This window comes from Bufo bufo, chromosome 1, assembly GCF_905171765.1.
Source record: "Bufo bufo chromosome 1, aBufBuf1.1, whole genome shotgun sequence".
Classification (NCBI taxonomy): domain Eukaryota; kingdom Metazoa; phylum Chordata; class Amphibia; order Anura; family Bufonidae; genus Bufo; species Bufo bufo.
Genome location: NC_053389.1, coordinates 190,716,414 through 190,737,902, shown reverse-complemented (window position 1 = coordinate 190,737,902; position 21,489 = coordinate 190,716,414).

Below are 21,489 nucleotides of genomic sequence, written 5' to 3'. Positions count from 1 at the left end.
ATGCGTTATATACACAGGCTGGTTAATCATAACCACTACACCGGCTGTGATAATAGTAAACAGTCATCAGGTTTTTCATTCGTTCCAATAATCTGTGTACCGTATGTATAAGTGGGTTCTTGCTGAGAACGTAGTTAGTATAGCGGCTACAAACAGCAAGTGTATCGCTGGATGGCGATTGAGGAACAGTTTATCTAATTACAAATAATTTATCCCTCCAATCAGTGGTGTACATAGAGAAGTAAGGATCAAACCAGTCCCACCACACAGGACAGAAGGGTTTCTGCCTAAACCCTTTTTAATGACCCTTGGTTCATTTTTTTTCCCCTGCCTCATTTGCTAAAAGTTGTACCTTTAGAGGGTAGAGTTCTGACCAAGTTTTCAACCCCAGTAGAAGTGGGGGTGATCCCAACTGGGCGCCCTCTTGCCCTGGGCCCCATAGTCTGGTCTGCTGCTATGGTAGTTACGTTCCTGCCTCCAATATAAATCACAAAAGCACTTTTGAATCACCAGTGTTAAGCTACTATCTACCTCTCTCTATTCCCTAAAATCACCCATTAAGCCCGCTTCAGGGTTCACCCCAGGTATCAGGGGTACGCCTAAGGCTGAAAGACATTGATCCACAATATCAGAAACAAGCTGATCCTTTTAATTCACTTTCCAACAATGGGCAAACATTTATTTTTCTTTTGTATTTTTTATAATTTAATAGAAGTTAAGTTTTATAACTATTTTTTGAGGGGGTCCCTAGTGGGATGTTTCTTCTGGCCAATTTGACCAGTTAATGCTACTTGATTATTTATCCCTAGGATCCTACTCAAGGGCTTACAACTGTATTGCACAATACAGTATCACATACCATTACATACAGTATAAGAAAGCATTACAAATATATATTGCCGGGGGGCGTGGCCTGACCAGCAATGTGAGGAGACGCGTCTGTTAGAGCTCCTGTGCAGAACTCTCCAAAATCCTCCATCATCCTGAGGCTGACATCTCCTATCGAGCCAACAGTCATCAGAGGGAAGCTGACATCACCCAGGACAGCTTTCATCCCCATGAGGCGCACCACCAAGAAGGACAATGAGGGACGTGATGGATCGAGCACACTGCCGGTGAAACAGAATGGCGCGGCAGCCGCGGCCCGGTCTGTGGAGGTGGCGGCTCGCCTAGAACAATATGCCTGGGTGTCATTAGTGGACGGGGTAGTGGATCGCGCAACAGCCCATCAGCAGAGGGTGAAGGAACAAGCGGTAAGCTCCCTGAAGGACAAGACTGTGAGTGATGGCGCTCTGCAAGATGGCGACACCCACGTGGTTGTACCAAGGGTTAGTGCAGAGGGGACCTCAACTGAGCAAATACCAGGGTCCACATCTCCCTAACAGATACCTCTCATTGAGATACCACAAGTACCTGATCCCACTAGTAAAGATATACACTCACCTAAAGAATTATTAGGAACACCTGTTCTATTTCTCATTAATGCAATTATCTAGTCAACTAATCACATGGCAGTTGCTTCAATGCATTTAGGGGTGTGGTCCTGGTCAAGACAATCTCCTGAACTCTAAACTGAATGTCAGAATGGGAAAGAAAGGTGATTTAAGCAATTTTGAGCTTGGCATGGTTGTTGGTGCCAGACGGGCCGGTCTGAGTATTTCACAATCTGCTCAGTTACTGGGATTTTCACGCACAACCATTTCTAGGGTTTACAAAGAATGGTGTGAAAAGGGAAAAACATCCAGTATTCGGCAGTCCTGTGGGCAAAAATGCCTTGTGGATGCTAGAGGTCAGAGGAGAATGGGTCGACTGATTCAAGCTGATAGAAGAGCCTGAAACAACCACTCGTTACAACCGAGGTATGCAGCAAAGCATTTGTGAAGCCACAACACGCACAACCTTGAGGCGGATGGGCTACAAAAGCAGAAGACCCCACCGGGTACCACTCATCTCCACTACAAATAGGAAAAAGAGGCTACAATTTGCATGAGCTCACCAAAATTGGACTGTTGAAGACTGGAAAAATGTTGCCTGGTCTGATGATTCTCGATTTCTGTTGAGACATTCAAATGGTAGAGTCCGAATTTGGCGTAAACAGAATGAGAACATGTATCCATCCTCTGATGGCTACTTCCAGCAGGATAATGCACCATGTCACAAAGCTCGAATAATTTCAAATTGGTTTCTTGAACATGACAATGAGTTCACTGTACTAAAATGGCCCCCACAGTCACCAGATCTCAACCCAATAGAGCATCTTTGGGATGTGGTGGAAGGGGAGCTTTGTGCCCTGGATGTGCATCCCTCAAATCTCCATCAACTGCAAGATGCTATCCTATCAATATGGGCCAACATTTCTAAAGAATGCTATCAGCACCTTGTTGAATCAATGCCACGTAGAATTAAGGCAGTTCTGAAGGCAAAAGGGGGTCCAACACCGTATTAGTATGGTGTTCCTAATAATTCTTTAGGTGAGTGTATATGCAGCAGTGCAGCAATGCAGCTCAGCTCTACTGGCCCTAAACACAGATATGGGCTCACTGCAAGAGAATGTCTCATTTATCCAACAGGATTTGAGAAAAGTCAATGAACGCATTACAGGGGTGGAAGAAAGAGTGGGAGTTTTGGAAGATCAAGTACCCCCTGTGAAACATGACTTAGGCAAAGTCATCCACAATATCACTCTTCTCATAAATAAAGTGGACGACCTGAAAAACAGGTCACGCCGCAACAATCTCCATTTAGTGGGTGTCCCAGAGAAGGCTGAGGGGACCAACACAGTTCAGTTTCTGGGAAAAATGGATCACTGACAACTTTGGACGGGACTCTGTATCCCCACTATTCGCAATAGAAAGGGCACATAGAGTGCCGTTCTGCCCACCACCACCAGGGGCACCATCCAGACCGCTTCTGTTCAGAATCTTGCATTATCAGGACACAGACACTATCCTTCACACCGCGGAATCATACTGATTTACGTATCAGTGACAGTAAAATATCCATCTTTCCTGATTTTTCAGCGGAGGTTCAAAGAAGGCGGGCAAAATTTCCCCATATGTGCCAATATTCTTGTTTCTCACATAACTCCCTCTCCAGAATAGACCTATCTATTGGATCCCTAGAGATGTCATTGTATATTTCTCAAATAGAATATCTCCCAAGCAGTCTATCAGTCACCATTCCCCAATACATGTGGTACTACACCATTACACCATTCCCCAATACATGTGGTACTACAACTTGAAATAAATAAGGTACATGAGTGGCCGTCTTCTTGGAAACTTAATCCATTCTGGATTCAATTACTTGATGAGGGGGAACCTCTCACAGAGCAGCTGGGGGACTTCTTTTGCATAAATATAGGGTCTGCGCCAATGGGAACGGTGTGGGACACTATGAAAGCATATGTCAGGAGCCTCTATATTCAAAAGATCAAGAGGCGTAAAAGGGAAACCAGGGGTCTTACTGACTCCCTGAATCAAGAGGTGAGGGACTCTGAGACCAATTATGTGCAGGACGCGTCTGTCACAGGACACCGGCGACACGTGTCCTTCCGCTTGCGCAGCTTATGTCCTGTTCCTCTCCGACAGCTGCAGGAGGCGCCCTCCGCGCAGAGCGGGGAGCTGCTCGGCGTCTCCGCTGCCATGGCTGCCATGGCTGTTGCCAGGATACCTGTGTGGGCTGAGCGCCGAGCCGGACATATTGTTTATATAGGATCTTGATACTCTGCTCCATTGCTCTTGAATTTGACCGACGGCTAGTTATTTGACCATGCTCCTGCTTCTCCCTTGTACTTTGACGCGACCTCCAGGTTTTACCTCTGGCTTGTTATTGGTATTGTCTTTGCATCTCCCTCGTAGTTTGACGTGACCTCTTGTTGTGACCTTTGCTAGTTTGTTGACCCTTCTCGACTGCTGTACGCTCCTGTCGCCGCACGCCGCACGTTGCCTGTCTCTGCTTTTCTCTCTCCCTCCCGCACTTACTCAAGTTAGGGATCGCCGCCCAGTTGCGCTCCGTCGTCTAGGATGGGTAAGTGCAAGTAGGCAGGGACAGGGGTGGGTGGCAGAATAGTGGGTGCACGCTCTCCCTCTCTCCTTCCTGGGCGGCGTGACAGCGTCATTACAAAATGAGTCCATATGGAAAGCAGCACAGGACAAACTTAATGATCACTTGACCCAAGTTGCCGACAATAAGCGATTCTTCTTGAGGCAGAGGAAAGCACGGGTAGTTTGTTAGCAAGAGTGGTAAGATCACAGGAAGGGCCATATAGGATAGCAACTATTAAGACTAGAGAGGGGATTACCTCCGCAGATGATGTGGTTATTCTCAATGAATTCTACAGCTTTTACAAAGATTTGAATTCCTCTAAGCTGACAAAGGATGTACACGACATACAATCGTATCTAGCTAATATATATATTCCCTCACTGCCCTTTGAAACTGCCCAATATCTGGATGAACCACAAGAATTAGAAGAACTAAAAGTAGCTCTCAGTTCTTTCCTCAATGAAAAAGCTCCAGGTTGTGACAGCTTGCCGGTTGAGTTTTTTTAAAGATACGGTGAGACTTTTCTTCCCCACCTACTGGATACCTTTAATGATGCCTTGCGACTGGGGACACTGCCTACCTCTTTGAGGGAAGCCATTGTAGTGGTAATTCCAAAGCCTGGTAAGGATCCAAATTTGCCCGAATCCTATAGACCCATTTCACTTCTGACAGCGGACATTAAAATACTAGCAAAGGTACTTGCCAACAGACTAAACAAGTTCATATCCACACTCATACATGGAAACCAATCAGGCTTTATGCCAGACAAAAGTACATCTATTAACCTCCGGAGAATATTTCTAGACCTACAGAGACAGGTAGACACAGGAGGATGTCGTGCTATACTATCTCTCGACACAGCTAAAGCGTTTGATGTAGAATGGACTTATCTTAAGGAAGTGATGAAAGTTATAGGGTTTTTGCTGTGGATTTATGTCATGGGTTCAACTACTTTACAACTCACCAGTAGCCACAATCAGAGCAAATGGGGGGCTATCAAAACATTTTTCATTGCATAGAGGGACGAGGCAAGGCTGCCCGTTGTCCCCCCTGCTATAGAACCCTTGGCCTGTTTGCTGCACTCCTCACCTGATTGGAAGGGATTTCCGTTGGGCTCTGGGAAAGAGAGGGTCTCCTTGTACACCGATGACATGTGGGTGACTTGTAACATTCTATACATTCCATTATGAGAGATATTACTGACTTTGGGAAACAATCAGGGTTAGTGATCAATAGGGACAAATCTGTCATTCTCCCTTTAGATCCATTACCGTCACAGATTGATCTGTCACAGACCCAACTACAGGTGGCCTAAAGTTTTAAATACTTGGGTATAGTGATCACACCAATGCTCATGGACTATGTAAAGAATAATGTTGACCCCTTAATTGCTAAATTTATTGGCAAAGTTAATACTTGGTGTAAGCTTTCCCTTTCGGTCATTGGTAGATGCAATTTGATCAAAATGATATTAATGCCTCAATTACTCTACGTGCTACATTAATCTCCCATTTGGATCCCACAGCGAATATTTTATTAAGTGCAGGGCATTTTCCGTTCCTTGATATGATAAAAGCAACAACCTAGAATCCGTATGGAAACTCTCTAGAGGGCCAAGGAGGAGGGAGGTCTTGCACTACCAAATCCATGGCTCTATTTTATAGCCGCACAGCTGCAACATCTCAAGGGCTGGGGGCAGCATGTAGATTTGGGACCCTCAGCTAGGTTAGTTTTATTTATCACGAAACATAGAATACCCATTAGTTTGGCAGAGACAGGTAAACTACCAACTGGCTTTAAAGGTTACCCCACAATCTCCCTGATATCCAAAGTCTGGTCTAAATTTAAAGAGCTGATAGGCTTAGAGGGACATTACACTGCTACTCCCTTGTGGAATAACCCACAACTACCGAACATTTTCAGGCTAGAAGGATTTTCTCCTTGGGAAGATAGAGGTATATTCTTTCTTCACCAGATCCAAACGGAGGGAGCTATCAAATCTTTTGCACAACTTCAGTCAGAATTTGGTCTCCCGCATACTACATTTTATCAATTCCTACAATTGAGGAATGCGTTTCAAGCGCAATTTAGGGATTGTCTAAAACTCTCAGTCTCCCCTCCAATTTTGCAGCATATATTGCAGGGTGGCATTACTAAAGGGCTAATATCAATGATATACAGAGATATGTTAGACCAATCTGCCCCAAAGGGATCCTCCCCGGTTAGAGAGAAATGGAAGCGAGATGTTGGTAGCATTTCTCAGGAAAACTGGGACTATATTCTGGCTCTAACTCCCAGGCTAACACTCAGTGAGGTTCAGAGAATATCTCAGTTATTCCTACTACACTGAGTTTACAAAAATCCTTTATTCCTACAAAAAAATAGGTTTTCGGACAGGCTCAAAGTGTCCAAGATGTGGGTTGGAGGACGCCTCTTTGATACATATTGTCACGGGTGAAGTTGCAGATAGCTGGAACTTATAAATAAACGACTGACTGGCTTGATCCCAAACTAAGGAGCATATAGGTGAGCCCTTTAAAACCCTAAGAGCTCTCCCTGACTGCTATGCACATGCAAGGGTCTCAATGGTAGACGATTGCATGCCCACGTACCTAAGACTGTGTGACACCTGAAAACCCTATAATAGTGAGGGGACACGACCACCGGCTCCCTGCACTTAATACGGACAGAGTCAGGGTCACCTAGAATCAAGCCAGCAAGGAAACACAATAAAGGAAAAAACTTATCAGTGCAAACAGCAGCAGCAGCCTCCAGCAGTGAACACTTCATCCAGGAACTAGTATAAACCGCAAAGTGAGGCAGTATGGGAGGGAATATAAAGGAAGACGATTAGTCTAAATAAGTGACACCTGGCATACATGGGTAGAGAAGAGCGTCTGTCAGACTTCTCACAGAACTGGCGGAGACAGTACCCCTCCCTCTACGGCTTGACTCCGGACACTCAGAGCCCACCTTCTCAGAATGAGACCTATGGAAAGCCCTGATGAGACGAGTGGCCTTAATGTCTGCCACTGGGACCCACATCCTCTCCTCTCCTCTAACCAATGAACGAGGTACTGAAGAGAACCGCGGTTAATGCGAGAATCCACAATCCTAGAGACCTGAAATTCAAGATTACCATCAACAAAAATCGGAGGAGGAGGCAAAGAGGAGGGTACAGTGGGTTGGACATAAGGTTTTAATAGGGACCTGTGAAAAACATAATGGATCTTCCAAGTCTGAGGAGGATCAAGACGGAAGGCAACGGGATTGATGACGGACAAGATCTTGTCAGGCCCAATAAACTTAGGACCCAACTTCCAGGAGGGAACGTTCAGTTTGATATTCTTTGTAGACAACCACACCAGATCACCCACATTCAGGTCCGGACCAGGCACACGTCTCTTATCCGCCACACGCTTATATCTCTCACTCATCCTCTTCAGATTACCCTGAATCTTTTGCCAAATAAATGACAAAGACGAGGAAAATCTCTCCTCATCAGGTAAACCAGAAGACCCCTCTCCAGAGAATGTCCCAAACTGCGGATGAAACCCATATGCACCAAAAAATGGTGACTTATCAGAGGACTCCTGGCGACGGTTATTTAAAGCAAACTCAGCAAGGGACAAAAAAGAATATCAATCCTTCTGATTCTCCGCCACAAAACAGCGCAGATATGTCTCCAGATTCTGATTGACGCGTTCGGTCTGACCATTCGACTGCGGGTGAAAAGCAGAAGAGAACGACAACCGAACCCCCAAGCGAGAACAGAAGGCCTTCCAGAATCTGGAAACAAATTGCGTGCCCCTATCAGAAACGATGTCTGAAGGAATGCCATGCAATTTAACAATGTGATCAACAAACTCTTGCGCCAGCGTCTTAGCATTGGGTAACCCAGGAAAGGGAATGAAATGCGCCATTTTGCTAAAACGGTCCACTACCACCAGAATCACAGTCTTCCCCGAGGAACGAGACAGGTCCGTAATAAAGTCCATGTACAGATGCGTCCAAGGACGGGAAGGAATGGGTAACGGGAGGAGAGAACCCGATGGCCGTGAATGAGGGACCTTGGCACGAGCGCAGGTCTTGCAGGCTGCCACAAAACCCTCAACCGTCTTACGAAAAGCCGGCCACCAGAATCTCCGAGCAATGAGATCCACTGTGGCTGTACTCCCCGGGTGCCCAGCAAGAACAGTATCGTGGTGTTCCTTAAAAACCTTGTGTCGTAAAGCGAGAGGCACAAACAACCTCCCAGGAGGACAAAGATCAGGAGCCTCTGCCTGGGCTGCCTGAACCTCTGCCTCCAAATCAGGATAAAGAGCAGAGACGACCACCCCATCAGCCAAAATGGGACCCGGGTCTTCAAAGTTCCTCCCTCCCGGAAAACAACGTGACAGGGCATCCGCCTTCACATTTTTAACCCCAGGGCGGAACGTAACAACAAAATTAAACCTAGAAAAGAACAAAGACCATCTGGCCTGTCTCGGCTCCCTCTAACCAATGGCGCCATTCCTCAAAAGCAAATTTTATCGCCAACAACTCCCTATCTCCCACATCGTAATTTCTCTCTGCAGAGGAGAGTTTCCTTGAGAAAAAGGCACACGGTCGCCATTTGGCAGGAGAGGGACCCTGAGATAAGACCGCACCCACACCCACCTCAGAAGCATCCACCTCAACAATAAAAGGTAGACAGACATCAGGTTGTACCAAAATGGGAGCAGAAGCAAAACACTCTTTAATACTAGAAAAGGCTTTAAGCGCATTTACCGACCACGAGGAAAAATCCACCCCCTTTTTAGTCATATCAGTGAGTGGCTTAACAACAGAGGAATAATTCAAAATGAACTATCTGTAATAACCTGTAAGAACCTTCGGTTCACTTGAGAGCCGGCTCAGGAAGTGAACCGAAGATCCGATTCATGAAAAATATCCGAACGTCCCATCTCTAAAACTCAGTAGCAGGCCGGGCGGCAGCGCAACTCACTGACGTCACGCGCCTGCTCTGCCTGCTTCATTCATAAAGTGGGAGGAGCAGGCACGTGACGTCAGTGAGTTGCGCTGCCGCCCAGCCTGCTACTGAGTTTGTGAGTACAGAGAGGGAGAGGATCGCAGGGGATTTCAAGTTGTTGACATATGTATTACAGTGAGCGGGGCCCGGTGTAATAGAATACAGTGAGTGCACCGGGCCCCGCTGCCATTACAACACCAGATGCCGGTGTTCCGTTGTCTATATCGTGGGAGATAGTTTTGCATTACGTCTAGCTTGAACTGCTGACTAATATAAAATTTTAAATCTTTATTTTATTTCCTTAAAACTATTTTACACGATATAGACATAATACTGTCAATTAACCGTCACAGAGGTGCTGAAGAGGTCTAGATATTTGCATTTTGTTAACCTTTATTTTTGTTTGCATTTTGTTAACCTCTACTGCGCCTGCGCAGTAGAGGTCTTTTTCGCGCATGCGCAGTGTATTGGGGATCATTCACAGGGACACTGTTATGGGGGATCCGTGGATGACACTGTATATGCTTCTATATATGTGTCATCCACAGAGCCCCCCCCCCCACAACAGTGTGTCATCCACAGAGCCCCCCCCCACAACAGTGTGTCATCCACAGAGCCCCCCCCCACAACAGTGTGTCATCCACAGAGCCCCCCCCCACAACAGTGTGTCATCCACAGAGCCCCCCCCCCACAACAGTGTGTCATCCACAGAGCCCCCCCCCCCACAACAGTGTGTCATCCACAGAGCCCCCCCCCACAACAGTGTGTCATCCACAGAGCCCCCCCACAACAGTGTGTCATCCACAGAGCCCCCCCCCACAACAGTGTGTCATCCACAGAGCCCCCCCCCACAACAGTGTGTCATCCACAGAGCCCCCATAACAGTGTGTCATCCACAGAGCCCCCATAACAGTGTGTCATCCACAGAGCCCCCTCCCACAACAGTGTGTCATCCACAGAGCCCCCCCCCCCCCAAAACAGTGTGTCATCCACAAAGCCCCCATAACAGTGTGTCATCCACAGAACCCCCCCCCCCCCCCACAACAGTGTGTCATCCACAGAGCCCCCCCCACAACAGTGTGTCATCCACAAAGCCCCCCCCCACAACAGTGTGTCATCCACAGAGCTCCCCCCACAACAGTGTGTCATCCACAGAGCCCCCATAACAGTGCCATCCACAGAGCCCCCATAACAGTGCCATCCACAGATCCCCCCACAACAGTGCCATCCACAGATCCCCCATAACACCTTTTGGTTCAAAATATTTTTTTATTTGGCTATTCCCCACCCCTCTTGTAATTGTTCCGCTACTTGTGGGCTGCACGGGAATGAGTTGAGTCACTTCGGTGGCCAATCCCGTCCTGCAGTGCGTGATCCCGCAAGACCTGCCGCTGTAGGTCACGGGTCTCGCCGGATCACGTGCCTCAGGATGGGATTGCGCACTGAAGTGACTGAACTCATGCCCATGTAGCCCGCAAGTAGGGGATCAGTGGAACAAGTACAAGGTGGGTGGGGGGGGTGATCTGTGGGGTTGCCCAGTAGTTATTAACCCCTTTCAGCAGTCCCCCATTCACTGAAGGGGAGACTGCTGAAAGGGATTAATAACTACTGTGAAGGGCCTCCCCCCCTTTCACAGTAGTTATGTCCAGATATGTGCCCCCTTCACAGTAGTTATGCCCAGATATGTGCCCCCTTCACAGTAGTTATGCCCAGATATGTGCCCCCTTCACAGTAGTTATGCCCAGATATGTGCCCCCTTCACAGTAGTTATGCCCAGATATGTGCCCCCTTCACAGTAGTTATGCCCAGATATGTGCCCCCTTCACAGTAGTTATGCCCACACTGCTTCTAACAGAGGCTCACTAATTGACGCTGAGATTAGATCACCCCATAGGAAAGCATTGAATCAATGCTTTCCTATGGGGAAAAATCTGACCCTGGAGGTCATCATGCAGAGTGTGAGGACGTCCAGCGTCAGATACCGGACCAAAGGTCTGTTTTACTCCAGGAAGCCCTTAGGTGGCTGCCAGCGACTAGAGGCTGACTTATTGCTGGAACGTAAACAATGCAGTTTCTCTAGAACATTGCAGCTCGATTTGCAAAAGGGACACTGTACCCAGACCACGGCAATGAGCTGAAGTGGTCTGGGTGCCTTTTGTGTCGCTTTAACTTTGAAATCTTATTAAAGATTGTGTAGGGTGTGGCTGGAGGCGGGGCATGGAGGCGGGACAAGGGTGCAGCTTGCAGCAGAACATGGGTGGGGCCTGTAAGGGGGCCCTTGATTTATTTTGCCCGGGGGCCCTGAGGGTTCTCAGTCCGCCCCTGTTTATGTGTATCTCTAAAGTGTCGAGACAACAAAGAAACATTTACCAGTTTAAAATGTGAAATATCTGAAAAATGTTTCCTGCCTCTTACTTTCAAGCTATTGGAAGTACAGCCCACATATTGGACATCACAGCTGCTACATGTGGCCAGATAAATCACATTACTTGTGTAACAGTTGATGTAAGATTTAATCTTATACACTTCTCCTGTAGCACTAGATTTAAACACTTTAAACACTTACTTTTGTGTATTGACAGGTTTTACAAATATTATGTCCACACTTGTAGCAGCCAGTGACGTCCAACCATGTGGTCCTACCATGGCCAGATCTCTGCAAGAATAAGCTTGGAGAAAGTACAGAGGATATAGTGGGAGCCCGCCTGCTCACTACTTGAATAATAAGTATATCTTCACCATAATCTCTTGCCCTAAGTCTACTATGCAGTGCTGCGTTTTCCAATTCAAACAATGGATCCTCTGAGCAGTTATGGAGGACTATAATGGTCTCGTTATAGGGGATCGCATTAATTACATGTTTCGGATTACATGAGGAAGCCAATAGTATAGTATTTCTACTTGTATCTTTTCTGTAGTTACTACTGACTAACTCCTTCCCTCTGTTTGACAGTTTAATATCCAGAAAAGGAATATCCCTAACAGATAGTGTATAGGTGAACTGAAGATTTATCAAATTTTTAGGGCTCATGCACACGACCGTATGCCCTCCGAGACATACGGTCCGTGAGCTGGCCATATGTCCCGGAGCGGCATACATCGTGCGCACGGGAGCGCACCGGAGCGCACAGCATCATAGGTTACTATGATGCTGTGCGCATCGGGCCGCCCGCGGGGCTATTGTTCCGCACTCATAATATCATATGAGTGCGGGACAATAGTCTGGCGGGCGGCCCGATGCGCACAGCATCATAGTAACCTATGATGCTGTGCACTCCCGTGCGTACGATGTATGCCGCTCCGGGACATATGGCCCGCTCACGGACCGTATGTCTCGGAGGGCATACGGTCATGTGCAAGAGCCCTTATTCATATGTCTCACACAATTGGCAAAGTCTTCTTCTGTGGAGTTCCAAACTAAGATGATATCATCTATAAATCTACCCTACCACATGATCGAGGACTAAAATATATTGTCCTCGGTCATGAGATACTGTTTCTCCCAATGGGACATTTAGCCATCGATGTTCCCCTGGTCTGCAAATAAAAGGTCCCATTAAAGGAGAAATAATTGTGGCTAAGTAGGAACTCCACAGACATATCCAAGAATTCTTTTAGGGCAGCACTGTATTTACTATACAGATCTAAATTTATTTTCAAATTTACTAAACTCAAATGATGTGGGATTGAGGAGTAAAGAGCGGTGACATGACATGGTATAGCATACTTTTCTAATATAGCATTAGTTAACATAGTACAGTAAATAATTAAATAGCAGAATAACATTACATATTATATAGTGTTAGACTGTATAGTATAATACTGTATAGTACAGTACAATATAACGTCAATGAAATTTGCAAGCTATAAAGTGTGATACTACAGACACAAAGACAACGCCTAGCAGTACATGACAGATTCTACTTTACTAACCTGTTGCACTGCATGCCCACACTGAGAATACCTTTCTTTCATCTGTAGTCTTAAGAAAGCACAAAGTTGAAGTTTGAAATTCAGGAGGGAGGGACTTGAGGGACGAACTTTAGAAAGAATTATCTATTCTTTCTATTTATTATTATGACAAGTTTTTAAAAACAAAGCCCTAATAATAAGACAAGATGGTTTCACACACAGTATGTATCAGAAAAACACTGCCGCAGCTTTTGATGAAGTTTTTTGAACCACAGAGAAGGAGAGGATTCAAAAATACAGTATACTTCTCATTTTTACTGAAACCTCTTCTGGCTTTGGATCAAAAACTATAGTGGCATTTATAAAAAAAAAAACGCTGTTGGAAATTACCCTTAAGGGCTCATGCACACGGCGGCTGGCCGTTCTGTGCATTTGGGACCGCAATTTGTGGTCTCCAATGCACAGGCAATGTCCGTGTGGACTCCGCAGAAGGATCCAGACCCATTCAACTTGAATAGGTCTGTGATCTATCGGCACCGCAAAAAAATTGAACATGTTATATTTTATTGCGGTGCGGAGGCACGCAGGTAAACCACACAGAAGACTTAGTGCTTCCATGCCTCTGTTCTGCACAGTACCTTCTAGATTACGGATCCATTCAAATGAATGGATCCGCATCCTTGATGCCCGTGTATTGCTGACCTGCTGTTTGCGGGCCGTGTGCATGAACCCTAAAGGGGATATTTCTTACTGTAGCTTGCAGGGGTGCTGCTAGGTTAAAACATTCGGGGCCTGGGCCCCTGATATTTTGCCCCAGGCCCCGAATGTACTGCCTGCCAGCTAGGTACAACTGTATTGCTGTCCTCATCACAGGTTATGTGACCAGTAAAACAGGCAGTGGTTTAGAAGGACCTGCGATAATGTCACCATCATGTGATCAGTGCAGGAGAGGACGGCAGTGAAGAGGAGAAGTCCTGGGGGAAGAAGCTGTGGTGAGGTCTGCTACATGAGGAGAGGTAAGCGAAGGGAGAGGCAGAGCAATGCTGGGAGTTATTTAACTGGGACTGTATGTTAGGGCTGAAGGGCGGGATGTTATTTACATGGGATTGTGTGTTGGAGGTGGCTGGGGAGGGGGTGATGTTATTTATATTGGAATGCATGTTGATGGTGGCTGTAGGAGGGAGTGATGTTATTTACATGGGACTGAATGTTGGAGGGGGCTGGGGCAGGGTGATGTTATTTACATGGGACTGTATGTTGGAAGCGGCTGTGGGAGGGAGGGGTGTTATTTACATGGTACTGTATATTGGAGGGGGCTGAGAGAGGGGGGATGTTATTTACATGGGACTGTATGTTGATGGAAGCTATGGGAGGGTGATGTTATTTACATGGGACTGCATGTCGGAGGGGGCTGGGGGAGGCAGTGATGTTATTTACATGGGACTGAATGTTGAGGGGGGTGATGTTTACATGGGATTGCATGTTGGAGGTGGCTGGGAAGGGGGTGATATTATTTACATGGGACTGTATGTATAAGGTGGCTGGGGAGGGGGATGTTATTTACATGGGACTGTATATTGGAGGGTGCTGGACAGATGGTGTGATGTTATTTACGTGGGACTCTATGGCGCAGGGAGGAAAAAAGTGTTATTTACATGGGACTATATATTGGAGGGGCTGAAGGTAGGGGAGTGATGTTATCTATATGGGACTGTATTTTGGAGGGGGCAGGAGAAATGGTGTGATGTTGTTTACATGGGACTGTATTTTGGAGGGGGCTGGAGAGATGGTGTGATGTTATTTACATAGGACTCTATGGCGCAGGGAGGAAAATAGTGTTATTTACATGGGACTATATATTGGAGGGGCTGAAGGGAGGGGAGTGATGTTATTTACATGGGAATGTATTTTGGAGGAGGCAAGAGAGTTGGTGTGACGTTATTTACATGGGACTGTAAGGTATGACAGCCACATGAGGTCTAGCATTAGGAGGAACCCAGGGCCAACCGCACCAGCATATGGTCTCACAAGGGGTCTGAGGATCTCATCTCGGTACCTAATGGCAGTCAGGCTACCTCTGGCGAGCACATAGAGGGCTGTGCGGCCCTCCAAAGAAATGCCACCCCACACCATTACTGACCCAATGCCAAACCGGTCATGCTGGAGAATGTTGTAGGCAGCAGAACGTTCTCCACGGCGTCTCAAGAATCTGTCACGTCTGTCACATGTGCTCAGTGTGAACCTTCACCTGAGAAGAGCACAGGGCGCTAGTGGCGAATCTGCCAATCTTGGTGTTCTCTGGCAAATGCCAAACGTCCTGCACGGTGTTGGGCTGTAAGCACAACCCCCACCTGTGGACGTCGGGCCCTCATATCACCCTCATGGAGTCTGTTTCTGACCGTTTGAGCAGACACATTCACATTTGTGGCCTGCTGGAGGTCATTTTGCAGGGCTCTGGCAGTGCTCCTCCTGTTCCTCCTTGCACAAAGGCGGAGGTAGCGGTCCTGCTGCTGGGTTGTTGCCCTCCTACGGCCTCCTCCACGTCTCCTGATGTACTGGCCTGTCTCCTGGTAGCGCCTCCATGCTCTGGACAATACGCTGACAGACACAGCAAACCTTCTTGCCACAGCTCGCATTGATGTGCCATCCTGGATAAGCTGCACTACCTGAGCCACTTGTGTGGGTTGTAGACTCCGTCTCATGCTACCACCAGAGTGAAAGCACCGCCAGCATTCAAAAGTGACCAAAACATCAGCCAGGAAGCATAGGATCTGAGAAGTGGTCTGTGGTTACCACCTGCAGAACCACTCCTTTATTGGGGGTGTCTTGCTAATTGCCTATAATTTCCACCTGTTGTCTATTCCATTTGCACAACAGCATGTGAAATTGATTGTCACTCAGTGTTGCTTCCTAAGTGGACAGTTTGATTTCACAGAAGTGTGATTGACTTGGAGTTACATTGTGTTGTTTAAGTGTTCCCTTTATTTTTTTGAGCAGTGTATATATATGTCTGAATACTCAAGAAAGGTGGCTCACTCCAGACGGGGTTCTGGATAAAAGGTGCTTCTAGCCCAATATAGAGGATCACCCCTCCTCTAGTGGTATGTGGCAAAAAGAAATCAAGGTATAGGGCGAGCACTCAACACTTGGACCAGATAGATAGCAATACAGTAAAATTTATTAAATAACAATGGTATAACACGTGTACATATACCTTGAATCTACAATTGAAATATAAAAGCAAGATTAAAATAACAGTACAAATCCTAAATAATATAACCACAGTTCAGGATAATAGTATCGGACCCTAATGTAGACCACATGAAAATGATGTGTATTTAAATTTCAACACTTCGATATCCAGGGTACACAGGAAATATGTGGTGCTGCGAGTTATGAGGATAAATCCGATGTTAATGGTGTCCAATATTAGAACAGCTGACTCTGCAGCTCCTACTCCTGTGAATAGGTGTATCTCAATGTCCTGGGTTACAAGTGATACATGATATACAGTCACCTTGCTCGGTCAAAATGACATACCCGTCCCATAGGTTTCCCAGATGGAATTGTCCTACCTCCGTTGGTATGGCTCGTCGGTGTCTCTACGGACGTGAGCGGGAGGTGAGCGGGAGATGGGCACAAGGTGAACGGCGTGGGACGCTGTCAGCGTCTAGCTCCTGGCTCCTGTGAGTTGCTGGTCTCAGATCTCGCGAGATTCCAAACGTAGTCTGTCTCCGGGCAGTGAAGAGCGGTAGTTGATAAGTAATCAGCTCTCTGTCCTGGATATCAGGCTTCTTTAGTTAAGCTTCTCTGCATGGCCATGCATAAGTTGCGGAGATATTGCTTTCACAGGTGTGCGGCCCAGACGCGTTTCGGGAACTCTTTCCCTTCGTCAGTGGTACGGCAACACCTGTGCTACTCCGCTTTTTATATTAACAGCTAGTGCCAAAACCAGGATCACTGGATTCACTTGCAACAACCGAAAATCGCATGCGTTTTTTATATATGCGGTTTTGATGCGGTTTTCTTCGGACATGCGTTTTTATGTGCTTTGGATTTCTTGCATCAATCTATATGTCTTATAGAGATCCGATTTTAATTATATATTGCATGCCTGGGTTACTGACATATTTCTGAAAAAACAGCAGCATCACTTCCTAATATGGTGTCAATTATAAAACTACAAGATAGAGTGACACAAATAATAATGCAAATGTGACTGTAGTTCAAATATCTATTGATATATAGCTAGCCACAGTGCAATATTAAACTATACAGCTGTAATAGTTTGTACCTATGGCTTAAAAATGGATAGATATAAGCCAATATATGAATTTAAAAACATAAATATTTAAAAATGTAAAATAGTAGATACATAAAATGCTAAGAATGGGATAGGTCTGGGGGACAACATAAAAGTGTGCATTCTGGTTAGATACAGAACGTACAGATATTCAGAAGAGACTTCATGAGATATAGTCTCTGAATTTCACTGATGTTATATAAGACTGGGGGCCCACGTCCGAGTCCACGACTCAGTGTCGCTAAACGGCCTGACTGAGTCGCAAGAGTCGGAGCGGGGGCACCCAGTCTATAAGAACCCGAAGATTTCCAGTTCGGCATTCAAACCCACTGGCAACAGTGACCCAAATTGGTAGATATGTCTAGATTCTATCCTCGACATCTGTTTGATGTAATTACCACCACGCCAATGTCTATCTACCTTTTCCAAAGCTGTGAATACCAGGCCTGAGGGATCTTTATTATGTATCTCCTTATAATGTTTAGATAGACAATGTTTGTCGTATCCCTTCCTTATGTTGGCTATATGTTCGGCCAGCCTGGTTTTCATAGGGCGTTTGGTCCTGCCTATATACTGTCTCCTGCACGGACACTGGATTAGGTAGATCACACCTGTTGTGTTGCAGGTTAGGCAATCCTTGATCTCCCATGTATGATTATTTTGTGTTGAGGAGATAGTAGTGGTTTTTCTAAATGTGGGATTGACCTTGCACGCCATACATTTCCCACATTTAAAAAAGCCTTTTAGGTTCATCCAAGTGCCCAGAATTGTATTATCCTTTTTCATTGATTTGGGTGCTTTAATGGATGGAGCTATTTTTAAACCTAAATTAGGTGCCTTAGTAAATACTAGTGCAGGAATCGTTGGTAATAGATGGCCTATCTTTTTGTCACTTTGAATATGATGCCAGTGGGTTTTGATGATCTTTTGTAGCCTTTTGTAACTATTGTTAAATGGAAGGACAATTTTATTATTAATGACCTCACTATCTTGTATTGTCTCGGTCATTACTATCTCATTTGTAAAAAAGGTACTTCTATCCAGTTTCCTAGTCTTCTCCATTGCTGTGTTAATCACCTTTTCAGGATATTGTCTATCCATAAATTGATCTCGCATTTTGGCCGCTTCCTCCTCAAAATCTTGGTCTTTTGTGCAGTTCCTTTTTATTCTGCGGAATTGGCCATATGGGACATTCGTCAACCAAGTAGGTAGATGGCAGCTGGAGAACTGGATAAAACTATTTTTTGAGGTCGGCTTTGAGAATGTATTACAGGTGTACCTTCGTTCACTCGCTTTTATTTTTAAATCCAAGAACTCAGTTTCTTCTGCAATATTAACAGTGAATCTCAAATTGAGCTGGTTTTGGTTAATCTCTTCCAAAAAAAGATTTAATTCCTCTCTACTTTTCTTCCAAATAAAAATAACATCATCTATATATCTCCACCATAGGACCAGATCCGCCCCCAGTCTGGGCTCAATGATCTTGTGTTCCCATTCTGCCAAAAATAAATTAGCATAACTGGGGGCGAATCTGGTTCCCATGGCGGTCCCGCACTTCTGAAGTGCGGGACCGCCATGGGAACCAGATTCGCCCCCAGTTATGCTAATTTATTTTTGGCAGAATGGGAACACAAGATCATTGAGCCCAGACTGGGGGCGGATCTGGTCCTATGGCGGAGATATATAGATGATGTTATTTTTATTTGGAAGAAAAGTAGAGAGGAATTAAATCTTTTTTTGGAAGAGATTAACCAAAACCAGCTCAATTTGAGATTCACTGTTAATATTGCAGAAGAAACTGAGTTCTTGGATTTAAAAATAAAAGCGAGTGAACGAAGGTACACCTGTAATACATTCTCAAAGCCGACCTCAAAAAATAGTTTTATCCAGTTCTCCAGCTGCCATCTACCTACTTGGTTGACGAATGTCCCATATGGCCAATTCCGCAGAATAAAAAGGAACTGCACAAAAGACCAAGATTTTGAGGAGGAAGCGGCCAAAATGCGAGATCAATTTATGGATAGACAATATCCTGAAAAGGTGATTAACACAGCAATGGAGAAGACTAGGAAACTGGATAGAAGTACCTTTTTTACAAATGAGATAGTAATGACCGAGACAATACAAGATAGTGAGGTCATTAATAATAAAATTGTCCTTCCATTTAACAATAGTTACAAAAGGCTACAAAAGATCATCAAAACCCACTGGCATCATATTCAAAGTGACAAAAAGATAGGCCATCTATTACCAACGATTCCTGCACTAGTATTTACTAAGGCACCTAATTTAGGTTTAAAAATAGCTCCATCCATTAAAGCACCCAAATCAATGAAAAAGGATAATACAATTCTGGGCACTTGGATGAACCTAAAAGGCTTTTTTAAATGTGGGAAATGTATGGCGTGCAAGGTCAATCCCACATTTAGAAAAACCACTACTATCTCCTCAACACAAAATAATCATACATGGGAGATCAAGGATTGCCTAACCTGCAACACAACAGGTGTGATCTACCTAATCCAGTGTCCGTGCAGGAGACAGTATATAGGCAGGACCAAACGCCCTATGAAAACCAGGCTGGCCGAACATATAGCCAACATAAGGAAGGGATACGACAAACATTGTCTATCTAAACATTATAAGGAGATACATAATAAAGATCCCTCAGGCCTGGTATTCACAGCTTTGGAAAAGGTAGATAGACATTGGCGTGGTGGTAATTACATCAAACAGATGTCGAGGATAGAATCTAGACATATCTACCAATTTGGGTCACTGTTGCCAGTGGGTTTGAATGCCGAACTGGAAATCTTTGGGTTCTTATAGACTGGGTGCCCCCGCTCCGACTCTTGCGACTCAGTCAGGCCGTTTAGCGACACTGAGTCGTGGACTCGGACGTGGGCCCCCAGTCTTATATAACATCAGTGAAATTCAGAGACTATATCTCATGAAGTCTCTTCTGAATATCTGTACGTTCTGTATCTAACCAGAATGCACACTTTTATGTTGTCCCCCAGACCTATCCCATTCTTAGCATTTTATGTATCTACTATTTTACATTTTTAAATATTTATGTTTTTAAATTCATATATTGGCTTATATCTATCCATTTTTAAGCCATAGGTACAAACTATTACAGCTGTATAGTTTAATATTGCACTGTGGCTAGCTATATATCAATAGATATTTGAACTACAGTCACATTTGCATTATTATTTGTGTCACTCTATCTTGTAGTTTTATAATTGACACCATATTAGGAAGTGATGCTGCTGTTTTTTCAGAAATATGTCAGTAACCCAGGCATGCAATATATAATTAAAATCGGATCTCTATAAGACATATAGATTGATGCAAGAAATCCAAAGCACATAAAAACGCATGTCCGAAAAAAACCGCATCAAAACCGCATATATAAAAAACGCATGCGATTTTCGGTTGTTGCAAGTGAATCCAGTGATCCTGGTTTTGGCACTAGCTGTTAATATAAAAAGCGGAGTAGCACAGGTGTTGCCGTACCACTGACGAAGGGAAAGAGTTCCCGAAACGCGTCTGGGCCGCACACCTGTGAAAGCAATATCTCCGCAACTTATGCATGGCCATGCAGAGAAGCTTAACTAAAGAAGCCTGATATCCAGGACAGAGAGCTGATTACTTATCAACTACCGCTCTTCACTGCCCGGAGACAGACTACGTTTGGAATCTCGCGAGATCTGAGACCAGCAACTCACAGGAGCCAGGAGCTAGACGCTGACAGCGTCCCACGCCGTTCACCTTGTGCCCATCTCCCGCTCACCTCCCGCTCACGTCCGTAGAGACACCGACGAGCCATACCAACGGAGGTAGGACAATTCCATCTGGGAAACCTATGGGACGGGTATGTCATTTTGACCGAGCAAGGTGACTGTATATCATGTATCACTTGTAACCCAGGACATTGAGATACACCTATTCACAGGAGTAGGAGCTGCAGTGTATATATATATATATATATATATATATATATATGTAAGAAAGCTACTGCTTCAGACTAGGCTTTGAAGTACTTTCTTTTTTTTTTTTTTTTTCAGTACAAAATGCACAAATAAAACTATTTAACAATACAAAAATCCGGTTACATTGAAATAAATGTGATGTGAAATTTAATTGGGGGCTTGGGTACCCCCCAAAATAGAAATACTTTACTTATTATTAGCTCTTTAGTGTTTTTGCT